Raw genomic sequence first — 20,649 nt, forward strand, 5'->3', positions numbered from 1 at the left:
AGACTACCCTAGTGTTTTAGAACTGGGGATAGGTTGATGTTGAGGACCACAGGTAGACTACCCTAGTGTTTTAGAACTGGGGATAGGTTGATGTTGAGGACCACAGGTAGACTACCCTAGTGTTTTAGAACTGGGGATAGGTTGATGTTGAGGACCACAGGTAGACTACCCTAGTGTTTTAGAACTGGGGATAGGTTGATGTTGAGACCACAAACACCTAGTGTTTTAGAACTGGGGATAGGTTGATGTTGAGGACCACAGGTAGACTACCAGTGTTTAGCATAGTGATGTGAGAGGACCAAGTTGAACGGATAGGATGTTGAGGACCACAGGTGACCCATGAATAACCCTAGTGTTTTAGAACTGGGGATAGGTTGATGTTGAGGACCACAGGTAGACTACCCTAGTGTTTTAGAACTGGGGATAGGTTGATGTTGAGGACCACAGGTAGACTACCCTAGTGTTTAGAACTGGGGATAGGTTGATGTTGAGGACCACAGGTAGACTACCCTAGTGTTTTAGAACTGGGGATAGGTTGATGTTGAGGACCACAGGTAGACTACCCTAGTGTTTTAGAACTGAGGATGGGTATAATAGAACCTGCTGAAACACTAACGTAATTTAAACCTCAGGGTCAGCAACTTCAGGATGGAAATAGTTACTGCTGTAAGGCTAACGTCACTAAAAACTCCTGGGAATAGACTGCAATGTCAGGACTGAAAAGGGACAACTATTTTTATCATGCGTGTTGTGTGTGTACTGCCTGCCCTGATCTGCCCTGATGAACCTTGGTCCTGGTGAGCTGTAATCTGGACAAGCCTGCATTCTTCTCCCAGCACTCAGCACTAAAACAGTGCTGACACTGATCTATGATCAGTTTAACATTTCCCGCCTAATGGTTAAGGTTAGGATTTGGGGAGGGTAAGCTGATCCTAGATCTGTCTGTGCCTGAGGGCACCTTCTACCCTGAGTATCATGGCTGCTGTATCCTCTGTGACTCACCAGGCCTATGAGCGCCCTCTGCTGGCTGTCCTCCTCCTGGAACAACAGAACCACTTTCTGATCTGCAGAGGCAAACCATAACACAGTGTATTTAGACTTTTCATTACATCTCAAAGAGTTGTACATGAGGCAAAACAAACAGTCATGAGTCAGGACAAGGAAGTGATTGACTAATGATTTAAGAGGGATGAGAGGGTCAAGACAGAACAAAGGAACCACCTGAAGAGAACTATAATAACATATAAAGAGCTTTTCATTACAGAGGGACATCTCCGTGGTCTTTTCATTACAGAGGGACATCTCCATGGTCTTTTCATTCAGAGGGACATCTCCGTGGTCTTTTCATTACAGAGGGACATCTCCGTGGTCTTTTCATTACAGAGGGACATCTCCATGGTCTTTTCATTACAGAGGGACATCTCCGTGGTCTTTTCATTACAGAGGGACATCTCCGTGGTCTTTTCATTACAGAGGGACATCTCCGTGGTCTTTTCATTACAGAGGGACATCTCCGTGGTCTTTTCATTACAGAGGGACATCTCCTGGTCTTTTCATTACAGAGGGACATCTCCATGGTCTTTTCATTACAGAGGGACATCTCCATGGTCTTTTTCATTACAGAGGGACATCTCCGTGGTCTTTTCATTACAGAGGACATCTCCGTGGTCTTTTCATTACAGAGGGACATCTCCATGGTCTTTTCATTACAGAGGGACATCTCCATGAGAAGATGAAGGGGGACAATTGATAAAGAGAGTTAAATGAGTCAACTGTGCTGCAGAGGGTCGATTCTGAGAGTCAGGATATTGGTGTGGAGAATGATGAATGTTGATCAGTATGTACGGGTGAGAGACAGACAGAGAGAGAGAGAGAGAGGTAGAGAGAGAAAGAGAGGTAGAGAGGGAGAGAAAAAGAGAGGGAGAGAGAAAGGTAGAGAGAGAGAGAGAGGGAGAGAGAGAGAGAGAGAGAGACTGAGAGCAGTGTGTGTGACATAGAGTGAGGGTGTGTTTTGTCCGTGCATGGCCCATGTGAGATAGTTGAGGTAGAGCTTTGGCCAATCACGTGGTTGAGCTACCACAGTTGCACTGGGGTCAGGAAGCAGTGAAGGAGAGGAGAAAAAGAGAGAGGGAGAAAGAAAGAAAGCAAGCGAGAGAGAGGCCCTTCTCCTCCCATTCTTATATAACCATGTGGCATTCTTCCCCTATTTTCTCCCTCTCTCTCTCTCCCTGAATGATAGTGATAAATCGTCAACAACTGTGGGGTCCGGGAGCAATGTTCTCCAGTGGACTCAAGTATGTGACCCTGAAACTCAAGTTGGGGGATTTCTTTAACTGTAGTCAAGGGTAAATGAGCTCATGTTAAATGACCTGCCAGCGCCTTAATATCCCAGTGTTATTCTAGGAATAATAATCATAATAATAGCTTCATAGCCAAAGGGCCAATACCAAGAGAGACCAGGTGTCTTACATTCCTAGAGACCAGGTGTCTTACATTCCTAGAGACCAGGTGTCCTACATTCCTAGAGACCAGGTGTCTTACATTCCTAGAGACCAGGTGTCTTACATTCCTAGAGACCAGGTGTCCTACATTCCTAGAGACCAGGTGTTTTACATTCCTAGAGACCAGGTGTCTTACATTCCTAGAGACCAGGTGTTTTACATTCCTAGAGACCAGGTGTCCTACATTCCTAGAGACCAGGTGTTTTACATTCCTAGAGACCAGGTGTCTTACATTCCTAGAGACCAGGTGTCTTACATTCCTAGAGAGACCAGGTGTCTTACATTCCTAGATAGACCAGGTGTCTTACATTCCTAGAGAGACCAGGTGTCCTACATTCCTAAGAGACCAGGTGTTTTACATTCCTAGAGAGACCAGGTGTCTTACATTCCTAGAGAGACCAGGTGTCTTACATTCCTAGAGAGACCAGGTGTCTTACATTCCTAGAGAGAAGACCAGGTGTCTTACATTCCTAGAGACCAGGTGTCTTACATTCCTAGAGACCAGGTGTCTTACATTCCTAGAGACCAGGTGTCTTACATTCCTAGAGAGACCAGGTGTCTTACATTCCTAGAGAGACCAGGTGTCTTACATTCCTAGAGACCAGGTGTCTTACATTCCTAGAGACCAGGTGTCTTACATTCCTAGAGAGACAAGGTGTCTTACATTCCTATAGAGACAAGGTGTCTTACATTCCTAGAGAGACCAGGTGTCTTACATTCCTAGAGAGACCAGGTGTCTTACATTCCTAGAGAGACCAGGTGTCTTACATTCCTAGAGAGACCAGGTGTCTTACATTCCTAGAGAGACCATGTGTCTTACATTCCTAGAGACCAGGTGTCTTACATTCCTAGAGACCAGGTGTCTTACATTCCTAGAGACCAGGTGTCGTACATTCCTAGAGACCAGGTGTCGTACATTCCTAGAGACCAGGTGTCTTACATTCCTAGAGAGACCAGGTGTCTTACATTCCTAGAGAGACCAGGTGTCTTACATTCCTAGAGAGACCAGGTGTCTTACATTCCTAGAGAGACCAGGTGTCTTACATTCCTAGAGAGACCAGGTGTCTTACATTCCTAGAGAGACCAGGTGTCTTACATTCCTAGAGAGACCAGGTGTCTTACATTCCTAGAGAGACCAGGTGTCTTACATTCCTAGAGACCAGGTGTCTTACATTCCTAGAGACCAGGTGTCTTACATTCCTAGAGACCAGGTGTCTTACATTCCTAGAGAGACCAGGTGTCTTACATTCCTAGAGAGACCAGGTGTCTTACATTCCTAGAGACCAGGTGTCTTACATTCCTAGAGAGACCAGGTGTCTTACATTCCTAGAGACCAGGTGTCTTACATTCCTAGAGACCAGGTGTCTTACATTCCTAGAGACCAGGTGTCTTACATTCCTAGAGACCAGGTGTCTTACATTCCTATAGAGACCAGGTGTCTTACATTCCTAGAGAGACCAGGTGTCTTACATTCCTAGAGAGACCAGGTGTCTTACATTCCTAGAGAGACCAGGTGTCTTACATTCCTAGAGACCAGGTGTCTTACATTCCTAGAGAGACAAGGTGTCTTACATTCCTAGAGAGACCAGGTGTCTTACATTCCTAGAGAGACCAGGTGTCTTACATTCCTAGAGAGACCAGGTGTCTTACATTCCTAGAGAGACCAGGTGTCTTACATTCCTAGAGAGACCAGGTGTCTTACATTCCTAGAGACCAGGTGTCTTACATTCCTATAGAGACCAGGTGTCTTACATTCCTAGAGACCAGGTGTCTTACATTCCTAGAGACAAGGTTTCTTACATTCCCAGAGAGACAAGGTTTTACATTCCTTCTACTAACATTAATTGATAGTGGCTTTTAGAATGTTGTGACATCTTACCTAGATTCCAGCTGTCCACCATCGACAGAACTCTGAAAATAACAGAGGAAATATCAGAGAATGTCTAACTTGACTTGTAAGTGGAAACTGTGTCTGTATGTATGTATGTATACAGTATATCTATAGTACATGTCTGTTGTTCGTGTTGCTACAGTGTTTGAGTGTTAATATCTATCAGTGTTATTGATCCCTGTGTTAATATATATCAGTGTTATTGATCCCTGTGTTAATATCCATCAGTGTTATTGATCCCTGTGTTAATATCCATCAGTGTTATTGATCCCTGTGTTAATATCTATCAGTGTTATTGATCCCTGTGTGTTAATATCCATTAGTGTTATTGATCCCTGTGTTAATATCCATCAGTGTTATTGATCCCTGTGTTAATATCCATCAGTGTTATTGATCCCTGTGTTAATATCCATCAGTGTTATTGATCCCTGTGAGTTTGTCTCTGTGTGCTTTCAGGAGTCTAGTTTTCCCCTGTCCCCCACCCACACGCTTCCTCCAACACGCACAACATTCTGCAACACACAGGAGCCCATTCTGTCTTCTGTACTCCACCTACTTCCTGGTGTTCTCCTCAATGTGACGCAGATAGTTAGAAGACTTCTTCTTCTCCGACTTCTGGAACAGACAGAGGGAGCAACATGTTCTCTAACTTCCTCTTATGAAGGTATACTGTACTACATTTGACACGTCCATGTTAGTCATTTAGCTCACTGGTTCCCAACTTTTTTTTCTTACTGTACCACCAGCTGAATGTTGCTCTGCCCGGAATATCCCTGAAGTACCCCCTCATGTGCCTTTTACCAGTAGGCCTATGGTCTCATGAGTCTTCTCAAGTACCCCGTGTATAGTCCAAGTACCCTCAGGGGTCCTAGTACAACTGGTTGGGAATCACTGATTTAACAGACGCTCTTATCCAGAGCGACATCCAGGAGCAATTAGGGTTAAGTGCCTTGCTCAAGGGCACATAGACAGATTTTTCACGTAGTCGGCTCAGGGATTCGAGCCAGCGACCTTTCGGTTACTGACCCAACGCTCTTAACTGCTAGGCTACCTGCCGCCCAATGTTGAAGTGGTTCTATATGAGAATATGTCAGGAATTGTAAATGATGAATGTTTTCATACTGTGCTACTGCTAGCTGCAGTATAAAGCTTGGGATCAGAGCGAGAGACCATGGTTCCTGTGGTGCACTGAGCTCCCAGAGATCCTCTATATTCCAGTCTCTCTGTGTGAACTCACCAGGGTAGCGAGCAGCTTGGTCCATTCTGGAAGAATCTGAGATGTTCTGTATCGTGGGTTTGGAACCGCCTCAAAGTACTTCATCTTCTCTGTGCTCCACTGTAGCTCTTCCCAATAGCCCTGGAGACTTCTGGCCTGCAGCGAAACATTACCAAACATCTAGTAAACACCAGACGTTTACTACTTTTACTGTTGATGTAAAATACGTCCATCTGTTGAGGTCATCTTGAGACCTCCTTGGAAACAAAATGATTTATCGCATGGGGTTCATACTGCATAACATTAAATAAAATGCACTTGATTGTAACGAATTGTTCATGTTTTGCCTTTAATTAAAGAAGGCCTCCATCTACAGAATAATCAATGGGGTATTTCATTGTAAATAGCCCAGTCTAAATCATATTATTACGTCCCTTCTTTCACCACAACTCTTCTTGCACATTTAATTAATTAGATATGCATTCTTTATCTGTTACAGAGCATTGGATCTGCTTCCCACTCCTGTCTGCCCTCTAGTGTCTAACCGTGAAATAAAATCACTAAATAGTAGACTGATCAGCTAGCTGAATAGCTACAGTATGTGCGTGTGTGAAAGATATCGTACCTTTCCTTTGAACACTGGTTCAGCATGGAGCTCTGTGGTGCAGGTGACACCAGGGACCTGGTCTAGATTCTCAGGTACCTTCTTCTTCTCAAACACAGAGGAGTAGGGTAGAACTTCATCCAGACTGAGAGACTTCTTATAGATGATCCTGTACAGTGACGCTGTCGTTGAAGAGAGACGATGATTCTTCCATTAAATACCGCTAAAATAGATTTGATAATGATGATAAATCTTGTTCCACTTACCCAGAATAAACTCCTGAATTTGATCGAAGGTGTCGAACGGCATCACATTGTCACAGATCCAATCTATGATCTGCAGAGAAAACACATAAAATAACAAAAGTGCTATGCTAAGTAACAACATCTTGATAAAGTATTGTTACTGTAGTAATTCCAGTGTTACCACCCATGTATAAAGCAACAGAATTCATAAAACCACACCCCCCACGTCCTCATTGACCTCTAAGACGTTCTACCTCTCTAACTGTGTTAGTGAGTTGCCATGGCCACAGAGACTCCATTTAGAACAAGTACTGCAGATGGGAATTTCAAGTGCAGCACTTTCTCTATTATAAACAACCTGACTCACGGTCAGCATTGAACTTTTCCCTCCAAAACATCTCTCTCTCTCACACGCTCTGTGTCTCTCTTGCTCTCTCTCTCTCTCTCTCTCTGAACAAAGTGTCCTCAGGGGTTTTGCTTGCATCGCCTACCTTCAGTTGTAGTGTAGCGTTGGGCCCCATGTAGAGCTGCAGACAGTGCAGTGCAGCCAGGCGTTGGGCGTCAGGTCTACTGTGGCTACAGCACAAAGCATACAGCAAAGACATCATGAATACTACATTAACAGAGTGTGAAGTGTAGCATCACAATAATATCCAATGCTCCAGTACTTTCTACATGCAGTGCAGTAAGCATGACACACACATTCTATTATATTCTATTCCATTCCATTATATTCCATTCTAATACATTCCATTCTATTCCATTCCATTCCACTCTATTCTATTCCATTCTATTATATTCCATTCTATTCCATGCCATTCCATTATATTCTATTCCATTCCATTCTATTCTATTCTATTCTATTCTATTCTATTCCATTCTATTCCATTCCATTCCACTCTATTCTATTCTATTCCATTCCATTCTATTCCATTCCATTCCACTATTTTCCATTCTATTCCATTCTACCTGCAGTGCAGTAGGTCCAGTAGAAAGGAGGGGTTGAGGTCTGCAGTGTACATCATGCCTGTGTTCAGGTCCAGCAGAGAGGACTCAGGTAGAGACAACACCACACTGTCTGATCCCAACACACCCAGCTCTGCATCAACACCTGTAACACAATTACACTGAAGTCATCACCAACACCTGTAACACAATTACACTGAAGACATCACCAACACCTGTAACACAATTACACTGAAGTCATCACCAACACCTGTAACACAATTACACTGAAGTCATCACCAACACCTGTAACACAATTACACTGAAGTCATCACCAACACCTGTAACACAATTACACTGAAGACATCACCAACACCTGTAAGACAATTACACTGAAGACATCACCAACACCTGTAACACAATTACACTGAAGTCATCACCAACACCTGTAACACAATTGCACTGAAGTCATCACCAACACCTGTAACACAATTACACTGAAGTCATCACAAACACCTGTAACACAATTACACTGAAGTCATCACAAACACCTGTAACACAATTACACTGAAGTCATCACCAACACCTGTAACACAATTACACTGAAGTCATCACAATAACAATACAAGCCTGTAACACAATTACACTGAAGTCATCACCAACACCTGTAACACAATTACACTGAAGTCATCATCTACACCTGAAACACAATTGCACTGAAGTCATCACCATCATCAACACCTGTAACACAATTACACTGAAGACATCACCAACACCTGTAACACAATTACACTGAAGTCATCACCAACACCTGTAACACAATTACACTGAAGTCATCATCTACACCTGAAACACAATTGCACTGAAGTCATCACCATCATCAACACCTGTAACACAATTACACTGAAGACATCACCAACACCTGTAACACAATTCCACTGAAGTCATCACCAACACCTGTAACACAATTACACTGAAGTCATCACCAACACCTGTAACACAATTACACTGAAGTCATCACCAACACCTGTAACATAATTCCACTGAAGTAATCACCAACACCTGTAACACAATTACACTGAAGCCATCACCAACACCTGTAACACAATTACACTGAAGTCATCACCAACACCTGTAACACAATTACACTGAAGCCAACACCAACACCTGCAACACAATTACACTGAAGCCATCACCAACACCTGTAACACAATTACACTGAAGTCATCACCAACACCTGTAACACAATTACACTGAAGCCATCACCAACACCTGTAACACAATTACACTGAAGCCATCACCAACACCTGTAACACAATTACACTGAAGTCATCACCAACACCTGTAACACAATTACACTGAAGCCATCACCAACACCTGTAACACAATTCCACTGAAGCCATCACCAACACCTGTAACACAATTACACTGAAGCCAGTTGAACAAAAACACACTTGCCTCCCTATTCCTCATATAGTCACTTCTGTTGGTGACCAGGGTCGTGTTCATAGACACGTAATGGAGTGAAACGCAGAGGTATCTCAACCAGAACAAAAACTAAATGTCCTTTTCCATTGCAAAACATTTGGCTACGGTGTGTCCTAATGAACATGCCCCAGGTCTAGCCTTACCTGAGAGGAAGAGACTGTGGCAGAGCAGCTCCTGTTGTCTGGTGTTGATACAGTGCAGGAAGTGACCAGCCAGGTAGACCACCACGTAGTAACCTGGGGAGAGAACAGCAGGCTAGTCAACGGTTTGTTTTCATCAGCCATCTTGGACTGGTTTTTTGTTGGTTTATTTGTTTGTTCTCTTATGTAAATGTCTACTATACAATAATAATAAACATTTTATCACAAATAACTCCTAAAACCACTTCCTCAGTCCAAGTACAAGTAGCACTATCAGGGGTTGTGATAGGATGGATGGGCTGTGTGGGAGTGTTCCAGCAGGTACTGATAGGATGGATGGGCTGTGTGGGAGTGTTCCAGCAGGTACTGATAGGATGGATGGGCTGTGTGGGAGTGTTCCAGCAGGTACTGATAGGATGGATGGGCTGTGTGGGAGTGTTCCAGCAGGTACTGATAGGATAGATGGGCTGTGTGGGAGTGTTCCAGCAGGTACTGATAGGATGGATGGGCTGTGTGGGAGTGTTCCAGCAGGTACTGATAGGATGGATGGGCTGTGTGGGAGTGTTCCAGTAGGTACTGATAGGATAGATGGGCTGTGTGGGAGTGTTCCAGCAGGTACTGATAGGATGGATGGGCTGTGTGGGAGTGTTCCAGCAGGTACTGATAGGATGGATGGGCTGTGTGGGAGTGTTCCAGCAGGTACTGATAGGATGGATGGGCTGTGTGGGAGTGTTCCAGCAGGTACTGATAGGATGGATGGGCTGTGTGGGAGTGTTCCAGCAGGTACTGATAGGATGGATGGGCTGTGTGGGAGTGTTCCAGCAGGTACTGATAGGATGGATGGGCTGTGTGGGAGTGTTCCAGTAGGTACTGATAGGATGGGTGGCTGTGTGTGACAGATGTGTTGACTGACCAATAGGGATGAATAGAGGGAGGAGCTCTGTGGTCCATGGAATAGGGGTGTCATCCAGCGCCACTGAGAACGTTTTACTGCATCCTGTAGAGGGGAGAGAGGCTCTGGTAGATTACAATTTACAACTTGAAACTGACGGAACTTCATTTGTCATTTGTGAATATTGTATGGAACTAATGCAATATGGTAAGATGTACCTCTGTGCACCAGGACTATGGTGTATGTGATCTCCTGGTTGGCCCCAGCAGGCTGGATGTAACACACACACATACTCCCTGCAATCATCAGTAAGGATCACGTATTAAAACAACCAATTACACTCCAACAACAGATTGGTTGCACATAATAATACGACGAAGAAGAAGAACATTTTAACAATGTGGTATTGATTGGGTTTTTATTAAAAACAACAGTGTTTTATTGGTTGAATCTTGAATGTAATTTGGAATAAGTAGCACAATTAAGTTATTATGTTCCCGGCCCTGGGCCGTCGTCAACCATCTTTTGATTTGATAGGCCTTTCAAAGAAACACAAATTATTGCCTGCAGCATTTCCAATTGTGCAGCTTGACTAATGCAATCTTGATAATAGAGAAGTTATATATATATATGGGCTCTGTGAAGTGAGAGTGTGATTGTGTTGGTGGTGGACTGAACTGTCCATTGATCAAAGAGTGACACAGTTCATCTATATCACAATAGCTACAGCACTTACCCTCTGTTTCCATTCACGTCCCATGTCAAACAAATAAAAAGTAATGACAAACTCAATTAAAGAGGAATGTTCTCCGAGCATAGAACATTATAATATCAATACAGTAGAGTATGGAGGTGAATCATTTAATGTTCAACCAAAACGTGCCTATTTTATTGGTGATCACCACCATCCTCATCTCCTCTCGTTCATGCTGTGTCTCTTGGTGATGGTCAAAGCCCAGGTTAACAAACCTAGGGGTCAAACACACAAGGAGTTATCGATACAGCATGACTAGAAATCCACAAATAATTTTGAACTGTTTTCGGGAAACACACCGTTTTTAATCGTATTTAATTTATTTTGACTTTGAATTCTTACCTCATACAGGTGAAAGGGTTAAAGGGCAACTCCAGTGCAAGCTCAAACTGTCGGAAAGAGGAGGAAGTATTAAGTAGCCTGACCCGAAATCAAACACTACCTATAAAAGCGTTCATTATTAAATGATTTATGCTGCTAGTCCTACCAAGGTCTCACAGTTGTGGTCATGGTAGAATTGCACACATTTCAGCACAGCTTTTTCCTGACAGACAAAGAAGGGATGTCATTATTGCGTTATCAGTTGGAATGTCTGCATAATTCTTCACAATTCAAAAGAAACTGAACATGTTAGTTTAAGGTGTTGTTGCCCAGATCAGGGCCTACAGTGTGTTCCCTATATATGGTATGTTACCCTGTATGTGAGGTAGAAGAGTCTCTGTGTCTGGCTGTCCCACTGGACCCAGCTGAACTCCTCTGCCACCCTGTCTTTGGCCAGGCACTCTGGGTTCAACATCACCTGTTGGAACACCAGTCAACAGGAAATGATGTCACTACGGAACAGTTGCATTCCATTCCAGCTCTCTACAGTCTGTGGCAGTGTATCTTACCACTCTGTAACCCTCCTGTCTGACCAGCATCACATGGAGCTGCTCCACATCTGAAAGGTCAAAGGTCAAAGTTCAAAGCCTAAACCCTGAAGGTCCAGTGGCCAAACTCTCCCAAAAACAGAAAACTGTGTCAGCTAATGTCTTTATTCTATCATAGTTAAAAGCTGTAAAAAAATATTTTTAACAAATCTTTGACACCACTCCACTTCCCAGATACTCACAGCCATCTTCTGCTACCAGCAGCAGGTGACTCTCCAGCACTGAGTCCCTCTCTGTGTCTGGATGGATGAACTGTATGAAACCAAAGATGACTGGTTAACATTATTTGTAGTATAACCATGTTATAGCATATTGTTATTTATTATAACAATGTAATAACAACCGAGGGGAAGCTTATTGTAATAGCTGTTCTGGATAGAGTACAACCCAATAGAGTCCAGTACAAAACAATACAGTTCTATACCTGAACTCTGACCCGGCAGTCAACAGCCTTCAGGACCTTAGTGTTGTTTATGGGATGGATCTCAATGAGGAGGGTCAGACATTTTGTAACTAGGAGTAGAACAATGGAAAGGTGTTAAATATGGTAATGTTTAACTTCACTGACCTGAAACAGCATAAAACTTATTCACCGCCTGTGCTGCCCTTGTGATAACTGTTACTCAATCCAACACATACAGTTTCCCTATATGGTACAGCCTACAGCCAATAGTTGTGTACAGTTTGAACCTGTCGTGTAGAGTACACTTAAAACACTTAAAACCCTGTGGTGCATGTGTGGATAGATACCTAATAACATCCTGAATGTTACCATACTGACTATTACAGCCATGGGTCTGTTTCCCTAGAGAACTGTTTCCCTAGAGAACTGTTTCCCTAGAGAACTGTTTCCCTATAGAGAACTGTTTCCCTATAGAGAACTGTTTCCCTATAGAGAACTGTTTCCCTAGAGAACTGTTTCCCTATAGAGAACTGTTTCCCTATAGAGAACTGTTTCCCTATAGAGAACTGTTTCCCTAGAGAACTGTTTCCCTATAGAGAACTGTTTCCCTAGAGAACTGTTTCCCTAGAGAACTGTTTCCCTAGAGAACTGTTTCCCTAGAGAACTGTTTCCCTATAGAGAACTGTTTCCCTATAGAGAACTGTTTCCCTAGAGAACTGTTTCCCTAGAGAGAACTGTTTCCCTATAGAGAACTGTTTCCCTATAGAGAACTGTTTCCCTATAGAGAACTGTTTCCCTATAGAGAACTGTTTCCCTAGAGAACTGTTTCCCTAGAGAACTGTTTCCCTATAGAGAACTGTTTCCCTATAGAGAACCAGAGTGAAACAGAGAGCTAGTTATCAGCAGGATATAGCTTACCACTTCCCTCTTCATTACATACTGTAGATTTACATGGTTATCTGTCTAGTTCCATTTCTCTAATCTTCAGCTTCTGTTTTTGTTTGTTTGTTTGTATCAGCGATGGGAAGTGTGTGTGTGTGTGTGTGTGTGTGTGTGTGTGTGTGTGTGTGTGTGTGTGTGTGTGTGGGGGGGGTGACAAGGTACCTGGTCTGAGGCGCTCCTCTGTCCTTGTCCACTGTGCCAAACTGACCGCTAAAAATGAGATTAAAAGACAAGTATGTGAGTTGATGTGGTTCGGTGACGTGAGTTCAATACAACGGCCCTTGTGTGTTGGCTCAGTCACAAGACATTGTTCCTCTCCTGTGCTGATAAGATACTCCCATGGGGCGATCACAATCTTGGACTGGAAATACCAGAAGGCTTTATCTAGGAAAACCTGTATCTAGTCTAACACTGATACACTAGGGGAGGAGACACTGGCTCAGCACTTCAGTGAGGATCCTTGTTTCAGTGTCAGTGTGTCTTTGTACTACGCATGTGTGTCACATAGAATTAGAATACCATGGATTCTAGAGATGTATCTGTTCTACACCATAGAATTCAATACAACAATTAATGTATCTCTATGTTCTATGCATTATATTTCTATGTCTGTGAACAGGTCCTTACCCAGCAGAGTCTCCTCCTTATTCAGAGAACAGCTGCTGACACACACCTGCTTGTCAAAAGTGTAGAGGAGCTGTGAAGAGAGGGGAGAGGGGTTAGGGTAGAGGGGAGAGGGGTTAGGGGTTAGGGGAGAGGGGTTAGGGTAGAGGGGAGAGGGGAGAGGGAGAGGGGAGAGGGGAGAGGGAGAGGGGTTAGGGGTTAGGGGTTAGGGGAGAGGGGTTAGGGGGAGGGGAGAGGGGTTAGCGGTTAGGGGTTAGGGGAGAGGGGTTAGGGTAGAGGGGTTAGGGGTGAGGGGAGAGGAGAGAGAGGTTAGGGGAGAGGGGTTAGGGGCGAGGGGTTAGGGCCCATGATGAACACTACAAACAGCTGGTGGCGATCAGTGAGTGTACCAGAAGTAACCCCATATTCCATTAGGACTATGTGCTGGCATATACAGTACATACATACTCACTCACTCTTTTTGTCTCACACACAGTCACACACACAGTCACACACACAGTCACACACACACAGAGAGGAAGCTCTACCTTATTCTGTCTGGTATTGGGGTCGTATTTCCCGATCCTGGTGGTCCCTGTCGCCCCCTGAGAGAAGAGAGGAGGGAGAAGGAAAGCCATTACGGCTCATAATGACTGTGTGTGTGTGTCTGTGTGTGTGTGTGTCTGTGTGTCTGTGTGTGTCTGTGTGTGTCTGTGTGTGTCTGTGTGTGTCTGTGTGTGTCTGTGTGTGTCTGTGTGTGTGTGTCTGTGTGTGTCTGTGTGTGTCTGTGTGTGTGTCTGTGTGTGTCTGTGTGTGTGTCTGTGTGTGTCTGTGTGTGTCTGTGTGTGTCTGTGTGTGTCTGTGTGTGTCTGTGTGTGTCTGTGTGTGTGTGTGTGTGTGTGTGTGTGTGTGTCTGTGTGTGTCTGTGTGTGTCTGTGTGTGTCTGTGTGTGTCTGTGTGTGTCTGTGTGTGTCTGTGTGTCTGTGTAATTACCTATTCTTATGACCATGACATCTCAGCTGTCTATGTAGGGCTTAACACTCCCTCACAGTCTGAGGATACTTTAAGAACAACTCTGTTATAAGGAAACGTAATACCTCTTAACCAGTAGCTTATTCAGCTGTAGTGGTCTGTCATGAGTCTTTGGGCTTCTACATTCTCTCCGTCTAGGCTGCATCCCTAATGGCACCCTATCCCCTACATAGTGCACTACTTTTGATCAGATCCCTATGGGCCCTGGTCAAAAGTAGTGCACTATAGGGATTAGGGTGCCATTTGGGATGCATTTGGGATGCAACCTAGACAGAGAGAATATTCCCACCACTTCCAAAAGAGCGCACTGCAGGTTACAGTGGGGAAAAAAAATATTTAGTCAGCCACCAATTTAAAAAGATGAGAGAGGCCTGTAATTTTCATCATAGGTACACGTCAACTATGACAGACAAAATGAGAAAGAAAAAAATCCAGAAAATCACATTGTAGGATTTTTAATGAATTTATTAGCAAATTATGGTGGAAAATAAGTATTTGGTCAATAACAAAAGTTTCTCAATACTTTGTTATATACCCTTTGTTGGCAATGACACAGGTCAAACGTTTTCTGTAAGTCTTCACAAGGTTTTCACACACTGTTGCTGGTATTCACACACTGTTGCTGGTTGTCCTCTGGTAGTCATCTGTAGCTCAGCTGGTAGAGCACGGCGCTTGTAACGCCAAGGTAGTGGGTTCGATCCCCGGGACCACCCATACACAAAAATGTATGCACGCACGACTGTAAGTCGCTTTGGATAAAAGCGTCTGCTAAATGGCATATTATTATTATTATTATTTATTTTGGCCCATTCCTCCATGCAGATCTCCTCTAGAGCAGTGATGTTTTGGGGCTGTCGCTGGGCAACACAGACTTTCAACTCCCTCCAAAGATTTTCTATGGGGTTGAGATCTGGAGACTGGCTAGGCCACTCCAGGACCTTGAAATGCTTCTTACGAAGCCACTCCTTCGTTGCCCGGGCGGTGTGTTTGGGATCATTGTCATGCTGAAAGACCCAGCCACGTTTCATCTTCAATGCCCTTGCTGATGGAAGGAGTTTTTCACTCAAAATCTCACGATACATGGCCCCATTGATTCTTTCCTTTACACGGATCAGTCGTCCTGGTCCCTTTGCAGAAAAACAGCCCCAAAGCATGATGTTTCCACCCCCATGCTTCACAGTAGGTATGGTGTTCTTTGGATGCAACTCAGCATTCTTTGTCCTCCAAACACGACGAGTTGAGTTTTTACCAAAAAAGTTCTATTTTGGTTTCATCTGACCATATGACATTCTCCCAATCCTCTTCTGGATCATCCAAATGCACTCTAGCAAACTTCAGACGGGCCTGGACATGTACTGGCTTAAGCAGGGGGACACGTCTTGCACTGCAGGATTTGAGTCCCTGGCGGCGTAGTGTGTTACTGATGGTAGGCTTTGTTACTTTGGTCCCAGCTCTCTGCAGGTCATTCACTAGGTCCCCCGTGTGGTTCTGGTATTTTTGCTCACCGTTCTTGTGATCATTTTGACCCCACAGGGTGAGATCTTGCGTGGAGCCCCCAGATCGAGGGAGATTATCAGTGGTCTTGTATGTCTTCCATTTCCTAATAATTGCTCCCACAGTTGATTTCTTCAAACCAAGCTGCTTACCTATTGCAGATTCAGTCTTCCCAGCCTGGTGCAGGACTACAATTTTGTTTCTGGTGTCCTTTGACAGCTCTTTGGTCTTGGCCATAGTGGAGTTTGGAGTGTGACTGTTTGAGGTTGTGGACAGGTGTCTTTTATACTGATAACAAGTTCAAACAGGTGCCATTAATACAGGTAACGAGTGGAGGACAGAGGAGCCTCTTAAAGAAGAAGTTACAGGTCTGTGAGAGCCAGAAATCTTGCTTGTTTGTAGGTGACCAAATACTTATTTTCCACCATAATTTGCAAATAAATTCATTAAAAATCCTACAATGTGATTTTCTGGAGAAAAAAAATCTCAATTTGTCTGTCATAGTTGACGTGTACCTATGATGAAAATTACAGGCCTCTCTCATCTTTTTAAGTGGGAGAACTTGCACAATTGGTGGCTGACTAAATACTTTTTTCCCCCACTGTATGTGTGGAACGTCACGCTTAACCTGTCCATTACAATGCTATGTGAATGCCCCTTGCCCAGTGTCCACTTACTTTCCAGGAGTAGAGGACTCCTCCATCCCTTTCAATGTTGAGGATCCGAGTGTCAACGGTCCCTGAGTATTCTGTAGAGGAGAAATACATACTGTGGTGTAAAGTACTTAAGTAGAAATACTTGAAAGTACTACTTCAGTAGTTTTTGGGGGTATCTGTACTTTACTTTACTATTTATATTTTTGACAACTTTTACTTTTACTTCACTACATTCCTAAAGAAAAGTATGTACTTTTTACTCCATACATTTTCCCTGACACCCCAAAAGTACTCATTACATTTTGAATGCTTAGTAGGACAGGAACATTGTCTAATTCACACACTTATCAAGAGAACATCCCTGGTCATCCCTACTGCCTCTGATCTGGCGGACTCACTAAACACATGCTTCGTTTGTAAATGATGTCTGAGTGTTGGAGCATGCCCCTGGCTATCCGTAAATAGAGCACCTACTCATTCAAGGGTTTTTCTTTATTTTTACTATTTTCTACATTGTAGAATAATAGTGAAGACATCAAAACTATGAAATAACACATATGAAATCATGTAGTAACCAAAAAAGTGCAAAACAAATGAAAATATATTTTATATTTGAGATTCTTAAAATAGCCACCCTTTGCCTTGATGACAGCTTTGCACACGCTTGGCATTCTCTCAACCAGCTTCACCTGGAATGCTTTTCCAACAGTCTTGAAGGAGTTCCCACATATGCTGAGCACTTTCTGGCTGCTTTTCCTTCACTCTCAATATGGTTGAGGTTGGGGGATTGTGGAGGCCTGGTCATCTGATGCAGCACTCCATCACTCTCCTTCTTGGTAAAATAGCCCTTACACAGCCTGGAGGTGTGTTGGGTCATTGTCCTGTTGAAAAACAAATGATAGTCCCACTAAGCCCAAACCAGATGGGATGGCATATCACTGCAGAATGCTGTGGTAGCCATGCTGGTTAAGTGTGCCTTGAACTCTAAATAAATCGCAGTGTCACCAGCAAAGCACCCCCACACCATAACACCTCCTCCTCCATGCTTTACGGTGGGAACTACACATGCAGAGATCATCCGTTCAACCACCGCATCTCACAAAGACACTATGTCCATTGCTCGTATTTCTTGGCCCAAGCAAGTCTCTTCTTCTTATTGATGTCCTTTAATAGTGGTGTCTTTGCAGCAATTCGACCAGGAAGGCCTGATTCACACAGTCTCCTCTGAACAGTTGATGTTGAGATGTGTCTGTTACTTGAACTCTGTGAAGCATTTATTTGGGCTGCAATTTCTGAGGCTGGTAACTCTAATGAACGTATCCTCTGCAGCAGAGGTAACTCTGGGTCTTCCATTCCTGTGGTGGTCCTCATGAGAGCCAGTTTCATCATAGCGCTTGATGGTTTTGGCGACTGCACTTAAAGAAACGTTCAAAGTTTTTGACATTTTCCGTATTGACTGACCTTCTTGTCTTAAAGTAATGATGGACTGTCATTTCTCTTTGCTTATTTGAGCTGTTCTTGCCATAATATGGCCTTGGTCTTTTACCAAATAGGGCTATCTTCTGTATACCCGCCCTACCTTGTCACAACACAACTGATTGGCTCAAATGCATTAAGAAGGAAAGAAATTCCACAAATTAACTTTTAAGAAGGCACACCAGTTAATTGAAATGCATTCCAGGTGACTACCTCGTGAAGCTGGTTGAGAAAATGCCTAAAGTGTGCAAAGCTGTCATCAAAGCAAATGGTGGCTATTTGAAGAATTTCAAATATCAAATATATTTATTTATACACTATTTTGGTTACTACATGATTCCATATGTGTTATTTCATTGTTTTGATGTCTTCACTATTGTTCTACAATGTAGAAAATAGTAAAACTTAAGAAAAACCCTTGAGTGAGTAGGTGTTCTAAAACTTTTGACAGGTAGTGTATACTTTTACTTTTGATACTTAAGTATATTTAAAACCAAATACTTTTAGACTTTTACTCAAGTAGTATTTTACTGGGTGACTTTCACTTTTACTTGAGTCATTTTCTGTTAAGGTATCTTTACATTGTTTTACTCAAGTATGAAAATGGGGTACTTTTTCCACCACTGAATACATATTGCCATTACATATGTCACTACTATCATGGTATTTGTCACACATTGTCACCTTGGCGTAAAGGCGCAAAGTATAGGTTTTGGATATCGTTAGTGAGACAACCAGATAGCTCTTACCTTTGATTCCTCCCACGGTCGCCTCTTTCTTGAATATACTTGACACCACATCCTGCTGCAAATCAAAAGTTGCGCTTAGTTGCAACATGTGTGCAGTTGACCTCCTCCACAACTTACTGATTTCCAGGTCTATTATGCATCAAACAGTTACGAAGAAATCCCTTCAATTACAGCCTACAAGATTTCACACTATCCGGAAGATGCCATCCCTATAGCCTGAAGTTACAACTTGTCATATCATGCAACATCATGTGGTAGTTGTAAATAACGTTTTTCTGATAGTCCAGTAGCCGTTTAAGCAGTGTTTTACACACCGAAAACAAAGCAGAAGGCGGGATTTGAAAGAAAATCACTTCCCTAGAGATCTGCAACCATACAGTCCTTACTCAATTTCACACCAAACAATATTCACAGCTCGCTGCACCCTGTCATAGAGCCCTCCCTCTCCGGTCAGACAGCGGAGACGCCCGCTGGGATAGGCCGGACAAGCGATCACTCCGGTGGATCGGAATCTCTCACCGCCTTCGCTGCCTGCCTGGGTGTCACCTGATTATGGTCAAAATAAAAAATGTAAAGTATGTGCGGTGCAACCACCAGAGGGTTAAAACATACACAAACACCGAAGGTTATTTATTTAACTTTCACAATAGCCTAGATTATCTTCGTTTTGCTATGTTGGCGTCTTTGTGTCCCTCGTGCATTGTCTCCTATTATTGAAATGGCTACCTCACTAACCATTCAATCTACTAGTCATAGCACTATATAATACTACCCGACAATACATTAGGCTAGTCATAGCCCGGTGTAGCTCAGTTGGTAGAGCATGGCGTTTGCAACGCCAGGGTTGTGGGTTCGATTCCCACGGGGGGCCAGTATGAAAAAAACAAAAAATTTATGCACTCATTAACTGTAAGTCGCTCTGGATAAGAGCGTCTGCTAAATGACTAAAATGTAAAAGTGCGATGTTCATCAAATCTGCAATATAGCTTTGTAACCACGCGGTGGAGCTAGTGTATAGAAACCTAATGCGTGCCCCGTCCCTGTTCTGCATAGACCTACAGTAGCCTAGTAGGGACATCTCAAAGCAGTTTATTAATGCGGCACCACACATACTTTATTATTTGTACATTTCTAAATGTAAACGTGTGAAATTGCTCCGTTATTTGGTATTGCATCAGCTACAGCTACTGAGATACCATCAACATGACTCTAGACACATTATAACTGAGTTACCATCAACATGACTCTAGACACATTATATCTGAGTTACCATCAACATGACTCTAGACACATTATAACTGAGTTACCATCAACATGACTCTAGACACATTATAACTGAGTTACCATCAACATGACTCTAGACACATTATAACTGAGTTACCATCAACATGACTCTAGACACATTATAACTGAGGTACCATCAACATGACTCTAGACACATTATAACTGAGTTACCATCAACATGACTCTAGTCACATTATAACTGAGATACCATCAACATGACTCTAGACACATTATAACCGAGTTACCATCAACATGACTCTTATAATGACGCATTGTCCAATTATCTTACAGTAATTAACATCCTCTTCCTGGTGTATGGTTGGATTCCTGAGAGGTCCTAGAGATGGCCCTGGGAGTGTACATTGTTGTAGATGCCTGTAGGCACAGCTCTAGGATCAGATTGTG

The 20,649-nt window shown here is 43.2% G+C and overlaps 1 pseudogene; it reads right to left on the reverse strand.

Annotated features, from left to right (window-relative positions):
• Positions 1–19,336, reverse strand: part of LOC121562074 — a 57,951-nt pseudogene extending 38,615 nt beyond the window's left edge.
• Between the last annotated feature and the right edge of the window lie 1,313 nt (positions 19,337–20,649).

The sequence above is a fragment of the Coregonus clupeaformis genome, chromosome 6 (assembly GCF_020615455.1).
Source record: "Coregonus clupeaformis isolate EN_2021a chromosome 6, ASM2061545v1, whole genome shotgun sequence".
In the NCBI taxonomy this organism is placed as follows: Eukaryota; Metazoa; Chordata; class Actinopteri; order Salmoniformes; family Salmonidae; genus Coregonus; species Coregonus clupeaformis.